Below are 26,331 nucleotides of genomic sequence, written 5' to 3' on the forward strand. Positions count from 1 at the left end.
TGATGAGAGAAAGAACAAGAGGCCCTGTGCCTACGATGAGCTGTCCTGATCCCACGAGACTTTCCCTCACTGCCTTGTGACTGTTCAGGGTTCAGCCTAGCAGGGGCAAGTCCACATAAAGGCCCAGTTAGTGTGCCTATGTTATAATATTTAATAATGTTGATGAATACATAATAAAGTCATGGCTATTGTTACAAAGAAAAACTAGCAGGTCCTCAAGACTATAAAATAGAAGATCTTCATTAAAATAATAGAAAATCCACTTGGAATGGGAATTGTATTTCTCTTTTTTGTTATGTCCCTCATCCCCCCCATTATTCCTACATTAGAAGGGTAAAATGAAGAGAAAACAATAAACAATACCATAGTTATTTGATAATAGACACAAGATAAATGTTTCAACTACTTTCTCTGCTAAAATTTAGGCTATAGAATACAAGAATTCAAAAAGTGCCAAGTGCAACTGTTTTAATTCTTAATTTTTATTTTGTCAACATGAGATGTAATTTTATGTTCAGCTGGTGAATACCTGCTAAACATATGTGTCCCCCCTGCAATTTCTTATATTGTAACAGTAGACCCAGTGTGATAGTGCCAAGAGACGGGGCCTTGAGTAAATCAAGCGGGCTCTTCCCTCATGAATAGGTTAGCACCTTCATAAAAGGGCTCAAGGGAACTAGTGAGGCCCTTTTTTGCCCTTCCATTTCTTCTGTGTGGACAGGCGTGAGTCCCCTTTTCCCTTTTTGCCCCTTTTGCCATGTAGGGATGTAGCAAGAAGGCCCTCACCAGACACAGAATACAAACACCTCGATCCTGGACTTCTCAGTCTCCCGAACTATGAGGAATATATGTACATATTTTATTTTATTTTTTTTAAACAGAGTCTTGCTCTATTGCCCAGGCTCAGTCTAGCTCATAGTAATCTCAAACTCCTGGGTTCCAGCAATCCTCTTGCCTCAGCCTCCCATACTGCTGGGATTGCAGGCCATCGTGCCCAGCTGAGAAAATAAAGTTATGCTGCTTATATACTACCTAGTCTTAGGAATTTTGTTATAGTGGTATAAATGTTCTAAGTTAAGACAATATCTAAAAATCTGCACATGACGCATGTATCTCCAGGATGCACTCAGGAAAACAGGCCCACGCTGCTCCTATTTTCTATGAGTAACAGTAATAATCTTGTCAACTTGGATTTATCTTTTTTTCTTTTCATTTTTTAAAATGAAAAGCAAACACTTTCAGACCCTCTATATTTTTCTTCCCACTTAATTCATTGGGCTGTCATAAAGAAACTGAGATTTTCAAGTTCAGAATTAAGCTAGTATTATGTTAGTAATTGAGCATACATAAGCAATTTTGTTTTCCTTGTAAGAGTACAGGTCTGGAATACAGAAAATCTCCGTGAGACAGTAATAAAATTTCAATGCTGAAGTATAGACATAAACAGGGAGTGGCTGGCTTAGTGGTCAGCTTCATGCCTGGTCTTGCTGCTTCTTTGAAGGGTAGTTTTGGGCTGATGGGTAGTTTAATAGTGCCAGATTCAGTCTGAGCTCAATTTATTACAATGAGCTGCTGGTCAAGCTGGGCAGGTTTAGCTTGGTTGGCTAAAGCAGAAGCTTGAAGGCCAAGGTACAATGCCTGTGCTGGGGGTGAGCATCACCCTCAACAGAATCTTGTTATATGATCACAGAGAATTCTGATGACAAACAGGTGGGAGGTATGAGCTGGATGATTCTTTAATTACTCAGCAAAATAGTTAATGAGCAGGTACTGTTCCAGGCATAGTAATACAAAAATAATAATACTGAGGTTAAAGTCTCCCAAGCGAGACAGACATAGAAATATATAATTAAAATGTGATGTGGTAAGTACTGTGATAAAGATATGACAAGATCTCCATGGGAGCACAGAGTAGTTTTCCACGGGAACACAGAGAAAGGTAAGGAAGGCTTCCTGGAGGAGGGGGCACCTGAGTTGACCCTAAAGCGTGAGCAGAGATGCCAGAGGAGGGCTCTTTTGGCTAAGGAAAGGCCACCATAAACAAAAGCCAGAGAGTTTATCCCACTAGTCACAGGGAAAAAGAGCAGGATATCTATCAGCCTTCAATCGCTCCAAGGACAAAAGCTATTAATTTGTTTCATAAATGAAGGATTGCATCTTTTCTCTAGTCCCTTAAAAATGCTTTTGGTTAAAATGCAAAGTTTTTTTCTCACTTGTTACAAGAAGGAGACTATACATTTTTTTTTTTGATACAGGTATTCTTTTATTTTCTCAGAGAAGAGGCTGGGACTTGGCCATGGCTGCCTCTGTAGATTCCTTCATGTCTAAGAGGTAAAGTTCACTTCTGGGACACAGCCCTCTTCAGTTGGAGGCATAAGCAGAGGCCACTGTGTAAGGTGGCAACACTAGCCCTTCCTGCCAGAAGGACTTCCACAAGCACTGTTCTGTGGATGGCAGTGCAGTGAGCTTCTTAGGAGGTCCAACTGGAGGTTGAGACTTGGGGTCATGTTCGAATGCAGGCTTCATTCTCATCATAGCCTCCGTGCCCTCCTGGGGCGGCAGCCATTGTGCGGGATGGGGGTATTGTCTGTGATTGAGATCACTTCCAGTCCCCCCATGGTCAGTCCCTTGATGGCCCCAGGCCTTTCACCACAACGCGGATGTGAGTCACACCTTTCACTGCAGCTTTCGCCGCTGCGGCTAGGCCTGCAGTCTGTGCTGCGATGCCCGTGCCCTTCTTGGCGTTCCGAAATCCCTCCGTGCCACAGGAAGTCCGGGCAAGGGGCTGGTTGGCGGCAGAGACCACCTGGATCTGTGTGTTGTTGTAGGAGGCTTTGATGTGTGCAATCGGGATCTCCTCAAACTTCTTTCCTGCCCACCTCAGAGGGCTCTCCTCTCCCGGAATGGGAGGGTAAATGCTGAAGCTGCTGCGGCTCGGCCGCCGCGTCTTACAGCTCCGGCGTGTGGGTGTGGATGGTCCCAACCGGCGCCCCGACCACGACCCTGGTTGTTCGGGGCCAGGTCCGAGACCATAGGAATCGAAACCCCGCATTTCTTACAACCTGCATGACTTAAATTGACCCTAGTCAGCTCCGGTCGGTAGCGACTGTCTTAACAGGAGCGGCGCCTGTACCAGGAGCACTGATTCACTTGTGATTCCCTCCCATTTTTAATGTTCAGATATCTTCATCCACCCCTCCACATTGGAATGGTCCGTCCTAGTTGTTCTGGGGCCTGGGCTCTCGAGACTGTACATTTTGTATATCATAAGTATATTGCTTTGTAATTTTAGAAGATGAAAGAAAACTATTAGTAAAAATTAAGATCAGGAATTGTTACAATAATGAGCAGAGGATGCAGGTCCAAGGATAAGTCAGTCTCAAATGTGGGAGGGGAGCCCAGTATTAAGATTAATTATTTTATATTAAAAATAAAAGTTTTAAAGTCTTTTAAAAAATCTCTCTCAACCCCCATTCTACTCTATACTTATGAATTCAACTTTTCACATTCCACATGTAAGCCAGACCATATGGCACTGTCTTTCCATGCCTGGCATAAATCATGTAATGTAGTGGTCTCCAGGTTAATCCATGTTGCTCCAAATGACAAGATTTTCCTATTTTTTAAGGCTGTGTAGTATTCCATTATGTATAACTTTATCCATTAATTCGTTAGTGGACACTTAGGCTGATTCTGCATCATGGCTATTGTGGAGAATGCTGCAATGAACGTGTGAGTTCAGCTATCTTTGAGACACTGAATTCCTTTCTGGCAGATATATACCCATAGTATAGAATAAACATAAACTCTTATTTTCAAGATAATTTTGGTTTTGAATTTTTAAGAAGCAGTAAAAACTAGATATATTTAATTTCCTTCCTAATGTACACCGTCAAAACCAATTGTGCCACCTCATCTATCTACTTGTGGGGCTATGTTCATATTGCAAAAAAGCACACATAGAATGTCAATTTCAGGAATTTATACGATATAGCAGAAAATACTCATGAAGTTAAATAGAGATACAATCAAGACTTCTCTAATAAAATTAACCATGTTTTATAACTTTTCTTAGTATAAGTGCTTTTTTCTTTATAGTCATTTGACCTGTTAGTTTTGCTGTTTCAGCACACAGGCAGCTATTCTTCTCTACCTCCTTTTTTGATCACGAATACCAATGCAACTCTCAGAAAAGCCATTAGTCCCTTATGCTGAAGACTTGCTTAAAATCAGAGTTACGTGTACACCAGGAACTGAGGATCAAGACTCTACTCCCCCCCAGCCATGGCAGAAGATGTTTTGAGAGGTTAGAAATTCCACATTATGGGTGGCACCTGTGGCTCAAGGAGTAAGGCACCAGTCCCATATGCCGGAGGTGGTGGGTTCAAACCCAGCCCCGGCCAAAAACCACACACACAAAAAAAAAGAAATTCCAAATTATAAAGAAAATACATGTATTTCCAATTTCCTGCCACACATTTTTTGAATCAAACATATATCTTTTTAAAAGTAATACTTAAGGCTGGGCACAGTAGCTCGCACCTATAATCCTAGCACTTGGGGAGCTACAAGGAGGAGGATCACTTGAGGTCAGGAGTTCGAGACTAACTTAAGCAAGAGCAAGCATCCATTTCTACAAAAAAAATAGAAAAATTAGCTGGGTGTGGCAGAGTGCACCTGTAATCCCAGTTACTCAGGAGGCTGAGGCAGGAGGATCGCTTCAGCCCAGGAAACAGGTTCTAGATAAGCTATGTTGATGTCACTGCACAGTAACCCAGACAACAGAGACTTGTCTCAAAAGAAAAAAAAAGTGATACTTTATATAGTTCTTATAGAACAAGTTTCAAGCAATTCTATTTAAAATAAATCCGTCATGAAATCACAAGTGTTATATGGCTAAGTGTTTAAACCAATAGAGATTTTTTTTTCCATAACAAAGGAGCCAGATTTACAGCTTTGAGATTTTGATAAAATGTATTTAAAGCACACATATGCTATGCAATTTCTGAGATTATGTCCTTGGAAACTAAGCTATTTTAAAATAATCATGTATTTTATTTTCTGAACCTGTGCAAGAGTATACCTGTCTCTCAGTATATGCAAGGACTGATTCCAGAATCTCCAAGTATATCAAAATCTATACATAATCAAGACCTGCAATCAGCCCTAAGGAACCCACAGATATAAAAAGTTATCCCTATCTCTATACACAGGTTTTGCATCTCAAGAGTAAGGACTTTCGAGATGAGTATTTTGTGTTGAACCTGTGTTGTTTAAGGGTCAACTGCATATAGTTTCCCCCCCCAGTTTCAAAAAATTGTGCTAAAATAAACGTAACATAAAAAAAGTATCATCCTAGCCATTTTTAAGTGGACAGTAGAATTAAAGTGTTCGGAGGTATTAAATACATTTATAATGTTGAGAAATAAAAGTAAAATTCTAAGCCCCAAAAACAAACCGAATGGGCTCCCCTTGGCTAACAGGACCCCAGAAAAAACTGAGTCCCCAGCCAAGACATGGAGGAAGGTCGGAAGTACAATTTTATACCCTGTCCCTCACCAATCACCATTAAACTTCCTTTCATAAGGGTTAAATAGAAACCAGCCCTTTAAAAAGACTTACTCCACTGCTGATTTTGACCAGCCACCTGAAACTATTCCTCCTTTCCATGGTTTCAACACAGCAATTGACCAGCTGTCCCTCTTGGTAAGAGATGGGAAACCTTGAAGTGGTTCTGGCTAGTGTCGAGACATGTGTTAAGTACCACGGTGTCCTCAGCTTCACCTTCTGACATATGGGCCCCAGCTATAATACATTTAAATATAGCTGCAATACACTCAAATGTTAAGTCTCCATCCCAGGTGAACACGAGATACATGTAACATACATTTTAGCTTACTATGCATGTGCACACCTCCTCTTTGTGGATACTCCCAGCTTCTTTTATAACCTGCTGCATATGTACACAACCCGTTCAGCATAAATTCCTGTCTCATCCACCACCAGCCCCAGACCCCCTACACACTCTTCCTTTTTAGTTTTAGTTAGAGGCTCTGCTTTCCACCTGCATGTTGTGGTGCACTCCTTTAGAAATAAAGTTCTGCTTTCTAAATTTATAGATTCAGTGACCTTTTCGGTCTACAACGTTGTGGACTGTGCAACCATCACCAGCATCTATTTCCATAACTCTTTTCATCTTGTAAAACTGAAACTCTATACCTATTAAACAACAGTGACCCATGACCCCCCTCCCCTAAGGTGTCTGGCAACCACCATTCTACTCTGTATGATTATGACTATTCTTGGTATCCTAGATAAGTGGGATCATATGTACAGTATTTGCCTTTTTGTGACCAGATTATTTCATTTAGCATAATGTCCTCAAAGTTTTCCATGTCGTGGCATGTCAGAATTTTTTGACTTTTTAAGACTAAATAATATCCATTGTATATAGTTTCTCAAATTTATTTTCTAAGGTGTATGAAAGCAAAAATGTCAGAAGCCTGACAAACTTTTCTCAAAGTATGGCCCATCAGCTTCATCAGAAACACCTGTGGGGTATTAATTAAAAATGCAGATTCCCATGCCCAACTCAGATGTACAGAATTTGAATCTCTAGGAATGGGGCCTGGGAATTTGCACTTTGAAACAAGCATCACACAAATGCTTGATATGATACACCAAAGTTGAGAACCACTGCACTATATGCCATTTTGTGCTCTGCTTTGGTGTGAAACCTTTCAAAAACTAATGTTTGAATCATTTCACAGACCCACATATAACCTTTGATTCTATGGACAGGGATTTGTTGTAGGCTATTGTATATAAACTCAACACTGGCTATTGATGCTTATTCAAAATATGTATGGTAGTTGATCTGAGTCAATGTCAATAAGAGCCATCTCTTTATGCATCACCTAATAATTTTCAGTGATGTTTAATATGTTTCTTAAAATTTGATACCATTTTTTGGATAAACTATAACAAGCCCACTATAAAACACAGAGGCAAGTATTCCTTTAAAAAAAAAAATGCCCTGGGCGGCGTCTGTGGCTCAGTGAGTAGGGCACTGGCCCCATATACCGAGGGTGGTGGGTTTGAACCCCACCCTGGCCAAACTGCAACAACAAAAAAATAGCTGGGCATTGTGGCGGGCGCCTATAGTCCCAGCTACTTGCTGTGAGCTATGATGCCATAGCACTCTACTGAGGACAACAAAGTAAGACTCTGTCTCTAAAAAAAATAATAAAAAAGGCCCTATCACATAAACTAATGATAGATTTAAACAATGGCCCTGCTATCTAATTATTGTTAGAAAGAAGGATTAAAGCTGGAAGCATTTGGTGTTCCAATTTTTTTTTAATTTCCTAGACTAAAATTATATCAATCATGCTTCAATTTTGAGCCTTTCAAGTGTAAAAATTCAGCAAATGATTCAGTTTTAAACTAAACTTAAAAACTTTGGCTCTCTACTCTCTACCCTCTGAAGTGAGGTGTGCAAACCAACTGCTCAAGCCTATATCTTTGTTTGGTCTCTCAGTTTTCATGTAATCATGAAACAGAAAGTTGACTGGAATTAAATATGCCAATTTGGCAAATTGATTATTTCAAGCTGAAAGCACCTGAAAAACTATAGTTGCAGAAAGGGCTATCTGATCTGGCCCTTCCTACAAGTAGTAAGTCATAGTAAGTAAGTCCTTTGAGGAGGATGCTTTCCCCCTATCAGGGTGAGGAAATAACCCCTATCCTTATCACAGGAGACTGGAAATGGTTGCTGCAATGGCTGGCACAGACAAACATACTGAAGAAACCCTTATCATCCCCTGCTTTACACTTCCCCATACATCTCCCAGTGACTTCTCCAGAATTTGCCACCCCCAGCCTGGATCCTTTTCTCTGTCATTTCTTTACAAATTTATTGTTCTAAACAGTGTAAAAGCTTTCTGCTTTGGCCATTTCTTTAGGTCTTCACTCTCTTTGGAGCGTCCTTATGCACACGTAAAAACATAGTAAAATGTGCATGCTTTTCTGTTAATCTGTCTTCTGTCAACTTGATTCTTAGACCCAGCCGAAGAGCCCACTTAAGATGGGAACTGGGTGCAGTGGCTCATGCCTGTAATCCTAGCACTCTGGGAGGCCGAGGTCAGTAGATTGCTTTAGCTCAGGAATTCGAGACCAGCCTGAGCAGGGGTAAGACCCCGTCTCGACTAAAAGTAGAAAAAATTAGCTGGGTGTTGTGGCATGCTTGTAGTCCCAGCTACTCTGGAGGCTAAGGTAAGAGGATTACTTGAGCCCAGAAGTTTGAGGTTGCTATGAGCTATAATGAAGCCACTGTACTCTATACAGGGCAACAGAGAGACTGTCTCAAAGGAAAAAGAAAGAAAAAAAGAACTAAGATAGGTAGAGTGATCTTTAGACTCCCTCACAACAACCTACAAGAATTCCAGAAACTTACCAAGGAGTGTAAGATCTTAAGTGACTCACTATCCCTCAATAGGTAGCAAAAGCTCAGTCTTAGGAACCCATATGCATGGAGGTATACAGGTCATAAATTCTTCTATATAATCCAAAATCTCTGTGTTACATCAAACTAACAGAGCTGCGTAATGAACCACATTGTCTCTGTAAATCCTGTGTAAATATGTAAGAAAAACAAACTCTTTTCTCCTACATTTTCACAATGCACAAAACTTCTGTGACCTCTAGTCACCAAAATTTCTCCCCAGCAGCAACCAAGCAATTAATTCTGCAGCAGACACCAGCTGGTGTCCTCCAATTAAATTCAATTCTGATATTATTTGTTATAAATTGGTTTGTATGACCCCCTACTCCTTAGGCTAGATTAATTTGGTAGAGTAGCTCACAGAACTCAGGGAAACATGTTTACTGACTTATTACAAAGGCTATTAGAAAGGATAATGATGAATACCAGATGACGAGACGGGCAGAGCAGGGAACGGGAGAGGGGCATGCCACCTTCCAGACCCATATGTTCAAAACCTAGAAGCTTCCCAATCCAGTCCTTTTGAGTTTTCATAGAAGCTTCACTACAAAGGCATGATTGATTAAGTCACTGGCATTTTGGCCATTTAGGACTTGTATGTCAGAACATGGGGACAAAGACCAAATGTGTATCTAACAATATCACCATGATTTTAAGGTCTGTCACCAACGTTGAATGTTTTCAATGTTTTATTACTCATTTCTACATGGAATAACAATCAAGAATAAAAACCAAAACAAGCAAACAAAAAAACCTTCAGCATTTATAACACAGAGTATTTAAAATAAACACACACACACACCAACTTTTCTGGGTATAAAACTTCTCTCCCCTTACATCTTAAGTCAGTTGGTAAGTTGCATATTTGACTTTCATGAGCGGCTATTAGAATGTATTTTGTATGAAATAGGGGGTTATCCTGCTCAAGCTGTATCACGGTGTGTCAACGTGAAAACCTCTGTTGAGGTTTAATCTAAGAAAGAGGAAACATCCCCATGAAACTTGCTGCTCTGTCTTTTGTCTGGATATTGCAAAGGTCATCATCTGAACACTGCAGCAGAAACTGCTTTTCAGTGTTAGTACTGGGAGTAATTGTATTTCTTCCAAGTAACTGACTCCTTTTCTATTCTCAGTGAAAGGAGTTGAACATCTGGCAAGGTTTCCCATTTGTAACTGCAGTCTGAACAGCTCACAGACTGATCCCCTCACAGGATGTGCCTCTGGAAGAGCTTTATTTCCTGCTCCATTTTATCTTCCAACTTTGTTTCATCTTTTTCTTTATCAGATGCTTCTAATTTCTTTTATCGTATTGCCCTTCAAGGGTCCCTACAAACATTTTTAGAATTAGGCAAAATATCATCTTTTTTAAACTTACAATTGAAGATTTCTGATTCTTAGAGCTTCTCTTTCCTTTACTTAATGAAGTAGAAATGGGGAAAAAAATGTGTTTTACTGTTACTTAAATTAAGATTTATACCTTACGATAATATATCTTAAACCATAATATATAAGGTAAAATTTAAAGCCTCAAAGATTGCCTGAATAAGTGGGCATTTTTTTCAAAATAGTGACAGATACTTGGTGCTTCAAGAAAGTTTAAAAAATGCTCTTCTGTCCAAATCAGTTTATCCTGAAAGTCATCATCCCAAGATTTTCTTAAGTTATGACTTTCACACGGCATAGCACTGCTAAAATATAATAAAATAAAAATGCTCACTTCTCCCAAAAAGCAGGAAAGCTCACTTAGAAATAAAAAAACTATTTAAAGATTCTGAAAGAATAAGCACGTCCTAGGAATTAAATAACAATACTTTGGGGGTCTGTGCAGAAAAAAACACTAATATATGAACCTAACTTGCAATAAGGTCTTTTTGGCAAATAGACTATTCAATCTCTTTTATGTTGATTCCTGCCTTTTAAAAGGATACAGTTGTTTAGGAACTGTGGATTCTTATAAAGGATTGACATTCTAAAAAATGGTGTAATGGCAATACCTGAGAAATATGAGATGTGGAAGAAAAAGGAGAGAAAGTAATAAAGCAATTCTTTCTCTATCAGTTCTGAGAAAGGAAAATAAAACATGAAGCTAGATGCAATGTCAGAATGACTAAAGAACCCTTTCCCCATGAGTCAGGGAAGAGTGCCTATGGACCATGTGCTGGCTACGGGCGACAACAGTGGTGTTAAAAGGAAAACTTGTGACGATTTCACAGAGTTTGAGCAAAAAACAATTCCCAAATAGAGTAGCCCCCCAACCAGAACAGCTTCAGACTCTGAGCTGCTGTGGTTGAAGGTTCATGGGCAGAAAAGGGAAAGTGATATACAGAAAACAGAAGCGAGGCACAGAAACAGCTGGATTGGTTACAGCTTGATGTTTGCCTTATTTGAAAACAGTTTGAGCAGTTGGCTGCCTGTGATTGGCCAGAACTAGGTGATTGGTTACAGAAAGAGGTTATAGTCCATTTATACATCCAGTTAGCTTACAGTTCACCATGGAGGGAGAAACCTTTAGCTCAAACTTAAAATACATAAGGAAGCAGCTTTAGGTTAATCTTTATTTAACAGTGGGTAGAAACACGCGGGTGCACTAACGCTCACACTAATGAAGTTACATTATAAACTGGGAAAAGGACTCTGAAAGAAAAGAACACAATTCTGTGAAGGAATATAACAAAGGCATCTGAATAAATTCTACTAATTAAAAGTCCACATAGCTTCGGTTTAAGCCTTTTGTCCTTTGTACCAACAGAGTTCTAAGTAGAAAACTAGCATAACTAAAATGAATTAGAATCTGAAAGTTACTTCTGAGATTTCTTCATTTGCTTCTAACAGTAATTTCTCACTTCTCATATCATAAATACAGATTTTCTAATAGAATTTAACAGAATGCCCGCCACAAAATATTTCTACCTATCTGATTAAAATATTAAGTTTTTAAAGGCCAGACCTGGTGGCTCATGCATGTAATCCCTGCATTTTGAGAAGCCAAGGCAGGAAGACTGCTTGAGCCCAGGAGAGACCAGCCTGGGCAATATATTGAGACCCTCTGTCTACAAAAAATTACAAATAAAACAAAACAAACAAACAAGAAACTTCACCAGGCATGGTGGCACATGCCTGTAAGTCCTAGCAACTTAGAGGAGGTTGTGGCAGGAGGACTGCTTGAACCCAGGAGTTTGAGGCTGCAGTGACCTATGATTCCATCACCACACTCCAGCATGGGTGATAGAGTAAGACATTGTCTCTGAGAAATAAAATAATATTTAAAAAGGAATTTAATGCTTCAGAATGAGTATCTTAAATATTAAGTTCTCATTTCTAAGAAAGAGGCTTCTTGAGATATATTTTGTAGTAAGTGGCTAAGATTTCTACGAAGAGAAGTGACTACACAGTATATTTTGTAGTAAGTGGCTAAGATTTCTACGAAGAGACATTAAACATGATAAAAGTGAATATCCTGCTTCTTAAACTTCATTGCTGACAGGGCTCAACGTGTGCCACCCCAAAGTTTGTTTTGTGAGAAACAAAAAAAAATGGCACCCCAAATATGCCTTTTTGGCATAAGGATTATTTTGAGAAGCAGAAACTATATCCTGAAAACAGCATATAAATTGTTCTTTTATAAATAAGATAAATTTACAACCATAGGAAATCTCCATTTGTAACAGCGCCTCCTCAGCCAGAAAGCTTGAGGGATGGCTCTAAATCATTAGGAACTTTTACCTATGGAGAAGGGATCTAAATCTCCATAATAAACCTTACTCTTGTTTAGCTATTTCCTGATAACAGGCCGTTTCAGCACCTGCTTTGTTTTAAGCCACCCACATCCTAGACATTCAGCCATATCTTTTACTGTGCTTCACTTTACAGCACTTCCCAGATATTGCCTTTTTTACAAATTGAAGGTATGTGGCAACCCTGTGTCAAAACTGGTCTATTGGTGCTATTTTTCTAATAGTATGTCACCTTGTGTTTTTCTGTCACTTTTTCATAATTCTTACAATATTTCAAACTTTTCTATTATTATTACGTTATGATGATCTGTGATTTCTGACGTTACTATTGTAATTGGGGGAGGGCACAAACAATGCCTACATAAGACCTCAAATGTAATAAATGTTGTACGTGTTCTGCATGTTCCACCAACACACCTTTCCCCAACTCTCTCCCTTCTGTGAGGCTTCCCTATTCCCTGAGACACAACAATATTGACATTAGGTCAATTAATAACCTTACAACAGCCTCTACGTGTTCAAGTGAAAGGAAGATTCTCACTTGAAATCAAAAAGCTAGAAGGGATGGAGCTTAGTAAGGGAAGCATGTCAAAATCCAACACTAGCACAAGAGGCTGAGGTTGGTTCATGAAGCTTAAGGAAAGACGCATCTCCATAATATAAAAAGTCCAAGGTGAAGCAGCAGGTGCTGATGCGGAAGCTGCATCAAGTTATCCAGAAAATCTAGCTAACATCACTGACGGAGGAGGCCACACTAAGTGACAGATTTTGAATGTAGGAAAGAAGTATCTTTTATTGGAAGAAGATGCCATTTAGTATTGTCACAGCTAGAGAGAAGTCAATGCTTGGCTTCAAAGCCGCAAATGACAAACTGACTCTTTTAATAGGGTTCAATGCCGTTGACAACTTTACATTAAAAACAACGCTCATTAACCATGTTTCTGAAAATTGTAGGGCCCTTAACAAGTATGCTAAGTCTACTCTAACTATGAACTATAAAGGGAACAACAAAGCCTGAATAACAGCACATCATTGGACAGCCTGGTTTACTGAATATTTTAAGCCCACCATGAGACCTACTACTCATAAAAAAAGACTCTTCAATACATTAATGCTCATTGTCAATCACCTCATCACCCAAGAGTTCTAACAGAAAAATAAGGAGATGAATATTGTTTTTATGCCTGCTAACACAACATCCATTCTGCAGATCAAGGAGTAATTTTAACTTTCAAGTCTTACTATTTACGAAATACATTTTGTGAGGTCATAACTGCCATAGATACTGATTCCTCTGATGAATCTGAGCAAAGTAAATTGAAGACCTTTTGGAAAAGGATTTACCATTCTAGATGCCATTAATAGACTGTAGTATACTATAAACGTAACTTTTGTATGCACTGGGAAACCAAAAACTTCATGTGACTCACTTTATTGCAATATTTACTTCATTGAGGTAGTCTGGAAACAAACCTGCAATATCTCCAAGGTATGTCTGTACTCTGAGGAGTTAGCTATTTTTCTCTGGGCATCTCCCACGTATAAATGAGGTATATATTTAATATGTTAATAAACTTTTGTTCATTTTCTTTTGTTAGTCTGGCTTTGTTATAAAGGTCCATTCCCACTAAGATCTCAGAAAGGGCAGGTTGAAAGTTATTTCCCCCCACCCCATACGGTAAAACTAGCAAGTAACTGGAAATGCATGGAGGTAAAAACTTTGGTATTTTTCTCATGGGTATAATTTCAAAACATTCTGATGACAGCTATTGGCTGTAAAAGCTGGGTTAATCATTCAGCATATTTCAACAAAGCTTAATAATTAATGAACATCCTATGTCATTAATTTATAATAAACCCAAGCTGTTTTGAGTTTTCAAATGCACTGCTTAAGATTCTACCCCAGTGGTAATTAGGTGAAGGTGACAGCCTTTAATTTCCTTTATTTGCATCTGTCATAAACTAGTGAATGTTCAGGGAGGGAGTTTAAGGGTGTGAAAGTGGTCAGGCTACCTGATTACTTTCCATAATTTGCGAGGAAGTTTTCTTGTCATTAGAATACACGTTGGAATAAAGAAATTTCCTCCCATTAGCTACAGATAAGAGAAAAATTATATAAATATGATTATCTTAGTCATCAGGACTCCCAGTAAATTTTGGTGAATTATTTGGTGTTCTTTTTTATGTTGATAAGGAGCCATTGGATAAAAAATTTTGACTGCATTTGGTAAAATAATGTAAACTTTTTTTTTTTAAAGCAACTGGGTACTAGTTGGGACACTAAAGAAATAGCATCATAGTATCCAGCCAAAGTTGTTTATTAGTAGTACTTACATCAATACAGACCACTTAATTTAACTATCGGTGATCTTTAGAAATTAGTCTTTTGGTGACTTTTTTAGTTGTTCATGTGCATATGCATATGGTGTAGGTTTTAAGATTTTTGTTATTTTTCAAATGATGTAAAATATTAGCATAACTTTACCTCCACTTTACTTTATCAGCCTTTTGATCACCTCCAGGCACATAGAGATCTGAAACTCTTCTCAAGCTGCCAGCTCCAAGGTCACGTTATTTAGTAGGTCTGAACTCTAAAAAGAAATGATGAGCCATTCCCCACTCATCAGAACTCATCCCTCCTTTGACCATTAAGTCCATCAGCAACTAAAATACTAATTTGGACTTAAATGTTCAGTTAGACTTAACCTCAACACAATGATCTATTTGTGATTTAAAAGACATCTTCAGTTACCTTTCATCTAGAGGATTACTTATAACTATTTCAGATGTTACCTATGGCTGATAAGAAAGATACTTGGAGACAAGCATCTACTTAAATTTATGCTACCCCTTAAAGACTATGTAGTCATGAGTTTAGAACTAGATTCACCTATAGTTACAACTATTCCTCTCTGGATTTTTGGTCTCACAATCACTCATCTTTCATAGTGTGTAACCTGTAGAGTAATATTAGACGTGTGCTTCCAAATGTAGCACTGAAAACTCTGGAAAAATGAGTGGAAAGCTTTACGTAGTAAAATGTCAGTATTAAAACAGAGTTACAAACAAAGAAGAACATTACATAATGATAAAATGGTTAATTCACCAACAAAGATATAATTATAAATATATACACACCCAATATATGAACATCTAAATTCACAAAGCAAACAATGACAGAAATTAACAGAGTAATAAACAGCAATACAATAATATTACGGGACTCTGAAGTATCACTTTCAATAACAGACAGAACATCCAAATAGAAAAATCAGTAAGGAACAAAGAAGGGGTTTGGACGATACTATAGATCAAATAGACACGACACACACAGACACACACACACATAGAACATTTCACCCATAGTAGCAGAATATACATTCTTCTTAAATATACATGGATTATTCTCCAGGGTATGCCACAAAACAAGTCTTCATACATTTAAAATGACTGAAATTCTACCAAGTATTTTTCTGACCACTCCTCAAAGATTAAAGTAGAACTCACCAGCACAGGGAATACAGGTCTATTCACAAATATGTGGAAATTAAATGTGTCTTTATATATCACCCTAAATATGCCCCTTTAGTATATAGATTCGGAGCTAAATGCCACTGAGAATTAGCAGACTCAGAATGAAGCACTAAAAATACGATACACATTTTTCTTTCTCTAAAGAAAATTTACCTTTAAATAGGAAATTTCCATTCCTAGAGATGTCTCTCTTAACTCAGAAGGAATAGAAGGACTTTCAACAATTCGCATTAAGGAAGAAGGTGCCAACTTAAATGCGCACACCAGACCTTACCAAACAACTGTTGTTTACCATACTTTTCTGTTTACCTTGCCATAACTTGCCAACACAGCCCAAAAGCACCAAACTTCTATTTCTTTGTTTTAGACTAAGATGGTTATTTAAGTCCAAGTTTTAACTACCAATTTAGATTACTCATTGCTGGATGCTACCATGTGTACCTGCATTTTACATGTACATTCTGTTTATTAACAGAATAAACTTCTGTTTGTTTTTCTCTTATTTATCTGTATTTGGTCAGACTAATTTGTAAAGTCCCAATTAGAGAATTTGAAATGGGTAGAGAGAATGATTTTTTCCCTTCTTTATGGGTCAAAGCAGAAATAAAAAGGGAAATTAGAAAATACCTTGAGATAAACGAAAATGAAAACAACATGCCAAAATTATGGGATGCAGCAAAAGTAATGGTAAGAGGGAGTTTATAAACATCTACATTTAAAAGAAGAAAGCTTTTAAATAACCTAACGTTATACCTTAAGCATCAAGAAAAAGAAGAACTGGGCACAAAGTTAGTAGAAGGAAGTAATAAAGATTAGAGAAGAAAAAAGAACAAAAATATATTAATAAAAAAATTCAATGAAGAATCCACTTCTGTTCCTGATATGCCCTTGCTAGTGGCAGGTGCTTTTTGTCTGTGAATCCCTATGTGTTTGTTATGGAGATTAAGTTGAACTCCATTTAACCAGATATTCTTTGAGATCTCAGGAGTCAGGTGAGTAGATGATGGTATTTAAAAACTTTAATTTTACTGATGTTTGCTTCAAAGACCACCTAATCTAAATATCATCAGGCTCAGAAAAGCAAACATTATTGAAAATCTGAGAATCATTTTCTCTGAGGAAATTTCTATCTGATTTTTATATAGAATAATAATAGTGGCCAATAATAGATTTTAGCAGGTTGGTCCCATATCATCTTTTTCTTTCCTTTTTTTTTTTTTTTGTGCCCAGCGGCATAATCATGGTTCACTGTAACCTCACATTCCTGGGCTCTATCAATCTTCCTGCTTCAGCCTTCAGTAGCATGCCAGCATGCCTGCTTAACTTTTCTTTCTTTCTTTCTTTTTTTTTTTTGTAGGGATGGGGGTCTCAGTATGTTGCCCAAGCTGATCTTAAACTCCCGGCCTCAGACCTCCCACCATGGCTTCCTAAACTGCTGGGATTACAGGCGTGAGCCATCACACCAAGCTGGTCCCATATCATTTAACAGGCATATCGCATAAGTAGCGATTATTTATAAAGAATTAAAATACCACAAGTACAATGGTCACTTGATTATCTACTATGTTCCAGAATATACTAAATGCTTTACAAATCCTGCCTTATTCAATTTATTCCTCCCAATAAGACAGCATGTTAGGTAATACTCTCCCCTCTATAATAGAAATGGAAGCTAAAGCTTAAAGAGTTAGCTAATTTGTCCAACATAAGTGGCTAAACTGTGAATAAAATTCCTATCAATTTTTCTTTAAAACCTCTTATCTTAACCACTATGCTACAATGTTTTCTTTTTTCCCTTTCTTTTAAATTAAAAATATACCTTAGCTTTTTTTTTACCTTTTTGGCATGTGTTTCCTTAACTAATGACATTTTGACATTTAGTTATTTAGTTTATTGTCAAGTAACTGTGTAATTTCCTATGTGAGTTATAAATCCCTTTCTTGTGTATAACCTCACTTGATTATCTTAAGTTGCTAAACCCAAGTATTACTATTGCCATTTTATAGAGGAAGGGACTGGGGCTCAGAGAGGTTAAATGGGATTTGCCCGTGGTCACAAAAATACTAAATACTGGAGCTGAGTTTTGAAATCTAGTTTTTGACTCTCAAGTACAATATTCTGTCTTCCTGACAACCACATATAGTCAATGAAAGTTTGAGAAGGGCTAGTGTTTGAGTGCCTGTTTAAAAGATTTTTTTTTTCTAGAGACAGTCTCTCTTTCACCTGGGCTAGATTGCTGTGGTATCAGCCTAGCTCACAGCAACCTCAAACTCCGGCCTCAGCAGGCAATCCCCCTGCTTCAGCCTCCCCAGAAGCTGGGACTACAGGTATCCATTGAATTTTCTATTTTTAGTAGAAGTGGAGATTTACTCTTGTTCAGGCTGGTCTCAAACTCCTGAGATCAAAGGGTCCTCCTGCTTTGGCGTTATATAGTGCTAGGATTACAGGCATGAGCAGCAACCACGCCCAGCCTGTTAAACAAGATTTTTAGCTTCTCAAAAATAAGCCAACCATAAAATTCCTAGTACAGGAGCTTGAGCTGGTCAGGCTGGGTTACTTTCATTAAGCTTTTGGAAGGAGCTGCCCCTTCTGAGGTGGCCTAGCAGAGGTTGGACACCCCCCCCTCGCCTGCCCCCTTCCTGGACTTAGACAAGGGGGCATATTATTCGGCTTGCGACTGGGTATTTTACCATGAAATTATCTTTCTGGAGTACTCAAAGGAAGTAAACTTTCTGGTTTCTCTCTTCTGCTTGGAACATTGTTAATCATCTATAACAGAAGACATTAATATTTCCTGCTGACTTTTTCTTCTTCCAAACGTTGGAACAAACCAGTTGTGTTCTATCAACTACAGTAGTTCCCCCCTTATCCAAATTTTTGCTCTCTGAGGTTTCAGTTACCTGCTATCAACCTTGGTGTGAAAATAGTTAAGCACAATACAGTAAGATAGTTTGAGAGAGAACAAGAGAGCACATTGATTTTTTTATTACAGTATAATCATCCTATTTTATTGTTATCGTTGCTAATCTCTTATTGTACCTAATTTATAAATTAAACTTTGTCATAGGTACACATGTATAGGAAAAGATACAGGGCTCGCTATTATCTGCAGTTTCAGCCATCCATTGGGGTATTAGAATCCACAGACAGCACATAAGTAGGGACAAGTATATAGAAATAATTAGCATGTTCTACTGTGGTGAGACATTTGATTTTATATAAAATTGTATAAATACATGGTCATTTTGTTTTGTCTTTTTATGAAGACAGTAGATGTTGTCTCCCCTACTTCACTGTACTACTGAAAATTAGGGATGGATTCATAAATTCACTAAGTTGATTAGGTACCTACTGGTTGCCAGGCACTCTTCCAGGTGGTTGGGATGTAGCAGCGAACAAAACAGACAAGATTCTCTGCCCTCATCAAGCATATATTCTAGTGTGGGGAAGACAATACACATTAAACCAGCAAGTGGGGATAAATGCTAAGAACAAGCCAAATACAAGAGGGAGCAGCTTCTGTCCAGAGGAGACAAGTTATAAATAAGGACAAGTTATAAGTAAGGTATACCTTACTCCCCATCACCTCAGAGCAGCTTATGGTCAAATAGGTTCTACTCCCACAGCTGTAGGGACTCCCATGAAGGAGGAGCAGAGCTGCCTTACACGACACACGTTAGAAGTATACACACAGCTGCTAAGCACATAGAGGACAACAACCCTTCACCTCCACTCCAAATAAAATGAGTGTTTACATTGAAATTTGAGTTTATGGAAACATGAGGCTTCTATGTTTTCTACTTTGCAAGAAATTTCAAAAGTGGGACCAAAATCAAGTATCATATAAAAATTTAGTGTTTTTAAAACCTCCTACCTAGGATTTTTTTGACCAATTATCTAGATTCCCGACCCCCACCCCCAATTTTAGTCTATTGGACACTTATCTAATTTCCTTGCTGAGTAACCTGTATATCATTTAATGCAAGCAATCCTAGTTTACACATTTAAATAATGCAGACACTCAGTACTTACCCATCAACTACATTTTATCCAAATACCTGAACTCTATAGGTAAGCAAGCTTTCTGCACAGAAAGATATGTGTCCATAAGACAGACTCATTAAGGACAAAAAGAATTTGAAAGTCAGTTAACTAAACAAATATTAGGTGAGGCATTTTGCTCTTCTTTATTGAATATGCAACTCTGAAAATTTGAGATTTCAATGCATGATGATACTGACAGAGTATAACTATCTTGTTTGAGGTCACAGTACTAGTAAACGTCAAAGATGAAAGGCAAACTCAGATCTGACCCCACAGGTATTTCTGATACGATGCCTTTACTCTGTATTTTATGATCATTAAGCACGGAAAGCAAACCACTAATTCACATGTTAATCTTAATCTCTTAATGGTTGCTGGATACTGAGCAACTACATATAACTCATTTTTTTTTCCTAGATCACCTATACTTTTATAATTTAAAAAGTGCAAATATTATCTATGAAAATGTTTATGTTTTTAAAAGGCAAATAATTTAGTGAACAAAGCATCTTTATTATTCTCAAAAATTAAATTCAACAAAACATTTAAAGAAAGTTGAATAAAAGAAAATAAGGTAATAAAAATAACTCTCCAAAATGTGGTACACAAGATTTCAATGCCTGTAGTTTTCCCTGTAAAGCCTATATGTGATTCACTGTTTACACAGCATGAAAAGGAAAGCATTCTGGTAAGGAAAAGCACACGCGGAAAATTCATTCCATGTTTCTGATGAACAACAAAACTAACAAAAACCAAGAAATAGTAGGTAAGTGTGACCTTCCTTTTCAATAAACAAGCCACACACCCCAAATATGCCCCCCCTAAACAAAAGAGCAATTACTCTTCAAAAATCCTCCTGAATGGATCCAGATATAAATACCAGGAGAGCCAAGAAATCGTCAATCAGTTATAAACCAAAATTTTCTGCGTACAACAGCATGACTGTGTATGTACAGTTTGCTACTGTCTTGATCTAGCAGTTTCTTTAAGGCAGCGGTTCTCAACCCATGACCCCTTTTTAACAATGAAAATATACTGCGGCATTAGGAAGGTTGAGAACCACTGCTTTAAGGAGACCCTAAGAGCTGTTAGGTTTTTCATTTGTCTTTTGCCCCTAAAAAGTGGGAGCATGGAAAATAGAGAATGCTGACGGTTTGCCTGTAATTTTCACAGAAGCTATCACATGGCTCCAGGACATGAAGACAGAAATAAAAATCTACTATTTGTATAAAAAGATCATTTTATTTAATTAAAATTCCCACTCCTGTTTCTAAGAACATGAAAACAAATAATTTTTTGAAAAACAAGCTCTATTAGAAGACTTCCTACTCTGTACTTCACTTGTGGTAAGTGTTAATTTTCAAAATGGAAGACTGCCTGTCTCCTGCATTTCCTTATCAAAACCCATCTTGAGCCCCACGACTTACAGTCCAGTTTAGTGTCTTCCATCCTAAAATGCTTTTTTCTTGAATATACTGTAACATATCTGCATGTCTCCCTCTTCTTGCTTGAGTCCCTCAGCCAGGCAAAGACCAAATAATCAGCAAAGGGGCTATTTAATCACACTAAGTACTCTCTCTCACACAGCTCTTGAGGCACATTCCGGAGAAAAGCCAAGGGTGATGAGACATACAACTCTTCAGCCGCAGTTTTTAAATAGTAACCTTGTTCACTGAACCAAGTAAAAACTGAGAATGGCTTCTGTTCAAAAGACCCAGTGAAGCTCGAATGGGACTGGCTGGGAGCAGGGGAGGACTTTTCTTGGTTAAGAAATGGTTGCTAAACATCAGCTCAATCTCTGGGATTCAAACTCAGAGAGGGGCCCCAAACAGGGTGTGCATTAAATACACATTAAAAATTTCATTGTTAACCAAAGTCATCGAAACGTTATTTATTATTTCTCTAGGTTCCTCTGCCTTTGGGCTCCTAATACATTAAAAATGACATTTAAAACCCTGAAGGTTATGGCTGATTTTTGTTCCCATACCAAAAGCACCTGAAAAGGCGATCATTTAGAACCAGTCAGGCAGAGTGACCTCTGCTCTTTTTCTCCCTTTGTTGTTGAGACACGAAGCCACAGAGAACAGCCATTTAGTTGCCTTGTTCCGAGGGCCCTAAAAACTGACTTGCTTTAGCAACTTCTGAATAATTCTAAAAGTCTTCAAACGGAAGAATCATTGGATATAAAAGCTAAAGTTTTAGAAATTATTCCTATAATTAAACTAAATATAGGTCCTCAGAATTTATCTTTGTTTTAGTCAGTGATAAACTGCATTGTAAACTTTATGCTTAACTTGTCTATGGCAATTTTGACTTGGATTTATCTTTAAAAAGGCTTTTGTTTAGGGTCACAGAGGGGGAATGGAGAAGGATCAGATTAAATCCTTGCCCTGCCGTTACAGAATTTAAAAATATGTGACTTGGGGGCCAGAAAAGTTTGATTAAAATCAATTAACTTAATGAGTTTAGGTGAGTAGTGGGCCCAATTTGGAAAAGAAATTTTTAGAAAACAAAACCTCTCAAGAGCCCCTCTGAGGAGGCCCCTTGAGTAGTTAAACCTGACTCAGTAAAGCGATTAGAAACCCTAGAATTCCAAGGTTTCTAGGACACGTGAGGATCAAGCACCCACTGGACTTGACAACTAACCTTGTTAATGCCTCTGGAAATACAGACCCTCAGTGGGAGCCAGTGGAGTCCTGGTCCCTCCAGTAGCCATCCAGTAGCCCCCGGGCCTCAACCTCACAGCTGCTTATCATCATCACGACTGCCATCCAAAAGCAGCCTGCATAGACAATACCTCTATCACTGTGCTTCTCAACCTTGGTACTACTGACATTTCAGACTTGATAATTCTCTGTTGTGGGTGGCAGCTCAAACTCATTGATGTGTCAGACATTAATCTCAGGGTTTGTACACATAGGAACTGGTCTAATCTCACACAAAACATTATGATGCCAATTCTACAGATGAGGTAACTCAAGTACAGAGTAGAAGAACTTGTTGAAGCTAGTAAGTGGCAGACTCTCAATCCCTATACAGAAGCTACTTATATGATTATGTGTCACTAAACCCACTATGAGTTGAAAATACTAAGCAAAAAATGCATTTAATACACCTACCTTATCAAACACTGTCACTTAGCCTAGCCTATCTTAAACATGCTAAGAACACTTACATTAGCCTATAGTTTGAACAAAGACATCTAACACAATACCTATTTTATAATAAAATGTTGGATATCTCGTGTAATTTATTGAACACTGTACTGAATATGAAAAACAGGATGGCCACGTGGGCACTCGGAGTATGGTTTCTGGAGCTGCCTGCACTAAGCTCTACTGCAGCAATTGTCCTCTAAGGCAGAGGTGACTTCTCACTTCTGAGCACCCAGAAGGACTGGGCCAGTGTTGCCTGTGGATAGGAAATGACTGGTACCATGGAGAGAGAAGAAAGGCAGGGAAAGACAGGAGGGGGCATTGTGTGGAGACAGGGCATCACTCTTCCCGGAGGAACAACAGTTTGTTTTTTTTTTTAATTAAATGGTGATGTATTCATCTACAAACACAGCTGAATGATGACAAGAGGGGGATGAGAATAAGGATTTTATATAAGACAAGTGGCTCACAGAGATTTCTATGTCCCTGTGCATGGAGCAGTTATGTATCATCTTAAACTGTGTACTACACAGTAACTATATTAAAAGGAGGCACGATCTCAAATATACACATCATTCTTCTTATTTTCTTAAGACTAAGGCCTCAGCTTATCCCTCCATTTTTAATTTCATTTTTAGTACACTGCATAGTAAAATTATAACAATGAAGGATACTGGCAGATGGATGAAGGCCAAACTGATAGCTTGCAATTTAACTTAAAAGTAATGGAAATCACTTTTGTTCTGCTTACTACCTACTTGTTTCCTCTGAGCTGTTCTAAAATTGCTCTATTATCAAGATTAGGATTCATCAGCCCCTCTGCTCAGATTCTACAACGTTACCCTCAGAACTGAAGAGAGCCTTGTCTTGAGAGCCTTGTCTTGGTAATATGAGGAAACAGCTCTCACATCCTTTAGTATTTTCTCTCTCATCAAATCTTCAGTTTGTCACCTTGTTCTCCCCCCCTCCTTAACTTCTGGCTACTAACAGATAATTGGTATTTATAAAACAGGAACTTTAAAGATGTAGCAAATTTTATGAGATTATGAGATATCTATAGTATTCTCATCAGCCCCCCCCCCAGCTTTACTAAGGTATAAGAATAAAAATTGTATATATTTAAGGTATACAACACAATAATTTGTTACATGCATACACAGTGAAATGATGACCACAATCAAGTTAATGAACACCTCCGTCACCTCACATAGTTATCATTTGGTGTGTGTGGTAAGAATACTAACAATCTACTCTCTCAGTAATTTCAAGTATATAATATAGTTGCCACACTGCACATTATGTCTGCAGCATTCATTCATCCTGCCTACCGAAACTTTGTACCCTTTGATCAACATGTCTGCATTTCCCCACACCCCCTGCTTTTTTTCCTTTTTAATCAAAGCTTTCTTCCACAGAGAACTGTGGGATACTGCATTCTTTTGTTTTCCTCAGAAAACATCAGAAGTGGGAGGGGTGAGTGGGGGTATGTGTGTTGGTTTATATGTAATAGAGACTACATAATAGGAGGAGAAAATCTAGTTGTTCTACCAGTTACCTGAAAGCATATACATTAGACTTACAGTGTTTTCTAATTATTTGTAAGAATTTTAAATATGTTTTTCTTGCAGACTTCCAAATATTTAATGTAAGAATCACATATATAGAACTTCACTATCACAATTATCAAAATGATGCTGTTTGGTAGAAGTTAGTGTTTATCTAGCAAAATCCTGGAAGCTTGACTTTTGCTATTTTTATTTTATTTATTATTTATTTATTTATTTATTTATTTTTGCAGTTTTTAGCTAGGGATGGATTTGAACCCACCACCTCTGGCATGTGGGGCTGGAGCCCTACTCCTTTGAGCCACAGGCGCCACCCTTATTTTTTTAGAGACAAAAGTCTCACTTTGTCGCCCTTGGTAGAGTGCTATGGTGTCTCAGCTCACAGCAACCTCCAGCTCTTGGGCTTAGGAAATTCTCTTGCCTCAGCCTCCTGAGTAGCTGGGACTATAGGCGCCTGCCACAATGCCCAGCTATTTTTTGTTGCAGTTTGGCTGGGAATGGGTTCAAACCGTCCACCCTCGGTATATGGGGCTGGCGCCCTACTCACTGAGCCATAGGCGTGCCCGACTATTGCTATTTTAAAAGGCAAATACTGAGAAACAGGTTTTACTTATAGAAAAGTGACAGCAGAGATTCATTTTATAAAAGAGTTTATGTTTTTGCTGAAAACTTTAAAAGCTGAAAGCATGCAGATATAGTACACATATTAAAAGACCCAGTTCATACAGCTTATTATTTGCTGCAAATTGGTTTTGATCATGCTGGGTCTTACACATCTGAACTGCTTCAAATCCCATATGGAAACCTAGGAATACTGCAGTACATCACTTTCTCTGGACCCCACCCCACCCCCCCTTCTTAATCCTTGATTTTGCATTTCCTCTGTGTTCAGAAAGTAGTAAGTGCAGCTTTGGAAGGGCATTTGTTTTTCAACATTTACAATGTAATCCAGCACTTAGGTTTCATTTTCCTTCCCAACAGTGATCTTCTTGTACACTCTTCTTTTTCCTTTGGAGAGTTCCCAGAGGACACAATCTTTAGATGCTGGTAAAGGAAGTTGCTCTTTTTTTTAGCCCCAAATTTACAGTTCCTTGGACAGTGACAAGAGCTATGGGTGCCATTTATTTCAGAGAAACCCACTTAATTCATTTAAAACATGACCCTGCACACAACTGTTTTCTTTGGGGGGTGGAGGGGGGGAGGTATAACGTACTTGGATGTTTCTCAGAATCCACATTTACATTACCCTGGAATTTTTCATGCAGACCTCAAATTGTAGAAACAATTTCCTTCATGTCTACATTTCACAAGAGTGGGCCAAACTATACATAACCAAACCAAATGAACAAGAGGTACTTTTATTTTCTAAATTAACACTTTGATGCCATGCCTGTAATTGAGCTTTTCCAATCTTCTTTCTACCCTGACCACAGGCATATCCCCAGCTATAAGTGCCTATCCATGAGACTTGTTTTGGGGATAATTACAGTAAATTTATCCAAAATGTTTATGCTGACAGCAGTTTTTACTACACATTTCAGGAAAATCAAGCTACTTGGTTTGGATTATTGGAGCTGAAACCACTAGAAAAAGTCAAGTGCTTCTTTCAATGGAAAGAAGTCTGCCAAAATACCATTTCTCCAAGCAATTTTAATGACTTCTCAAAGGTTTAAAATGTCCATTTCCACATGGGAAACTTGTAGCCAAATATCATCTGAACTCTCTACCTTTTGCTGTCAATTCCTCCAAATTAATTACAATGTATTTCAGAGGGGTGATACTCAGTGATACTGAGG

At 38.2% G+C, this 26,331-nt stretch overlaps 1 protein-coding gene and 1 pseudogene across 10 annotated transcripts in view; both read right to left on the reverse strand.

Moving 5' to 3' along the window:
* MAP7 (microtubule associated protein 7) overlaps positions 1-26,331 on the reverse strand; it is a 183,746-nt gene that overhangs the window by 82,363 nt on the left and 75,052 nt on the right. The gene's annotated exons all lie outside the window — the stretch shown is intronic.
* On the reverse strand, positions 2,378-3,128 carry LOC128585682 (28S ribosomal protein S11, mitochondrial-like; annotated as a pseudogene). The gene has a single exon (XR_008380086.1). The product of XR_008380086.1 is annotated as a 28S ribosomal protein S11, mitochondrial-like (transcript).

This window comes from Nycticebus coucang, chromosome 5 (assembly GCF_027406575.1).
Source record: "Nycticebus coucang isolate mNycCou1 chromosome 5, mNycCou1.pri, whole genome shotgun sequence".
Classification (NCBI taxonomy): domain Eukaryota; kingdom Metazoa; phylum Chordata; class Mammalia; order Primates; family Lorisidae; genus Nycticebus; species Nycticebus coucang.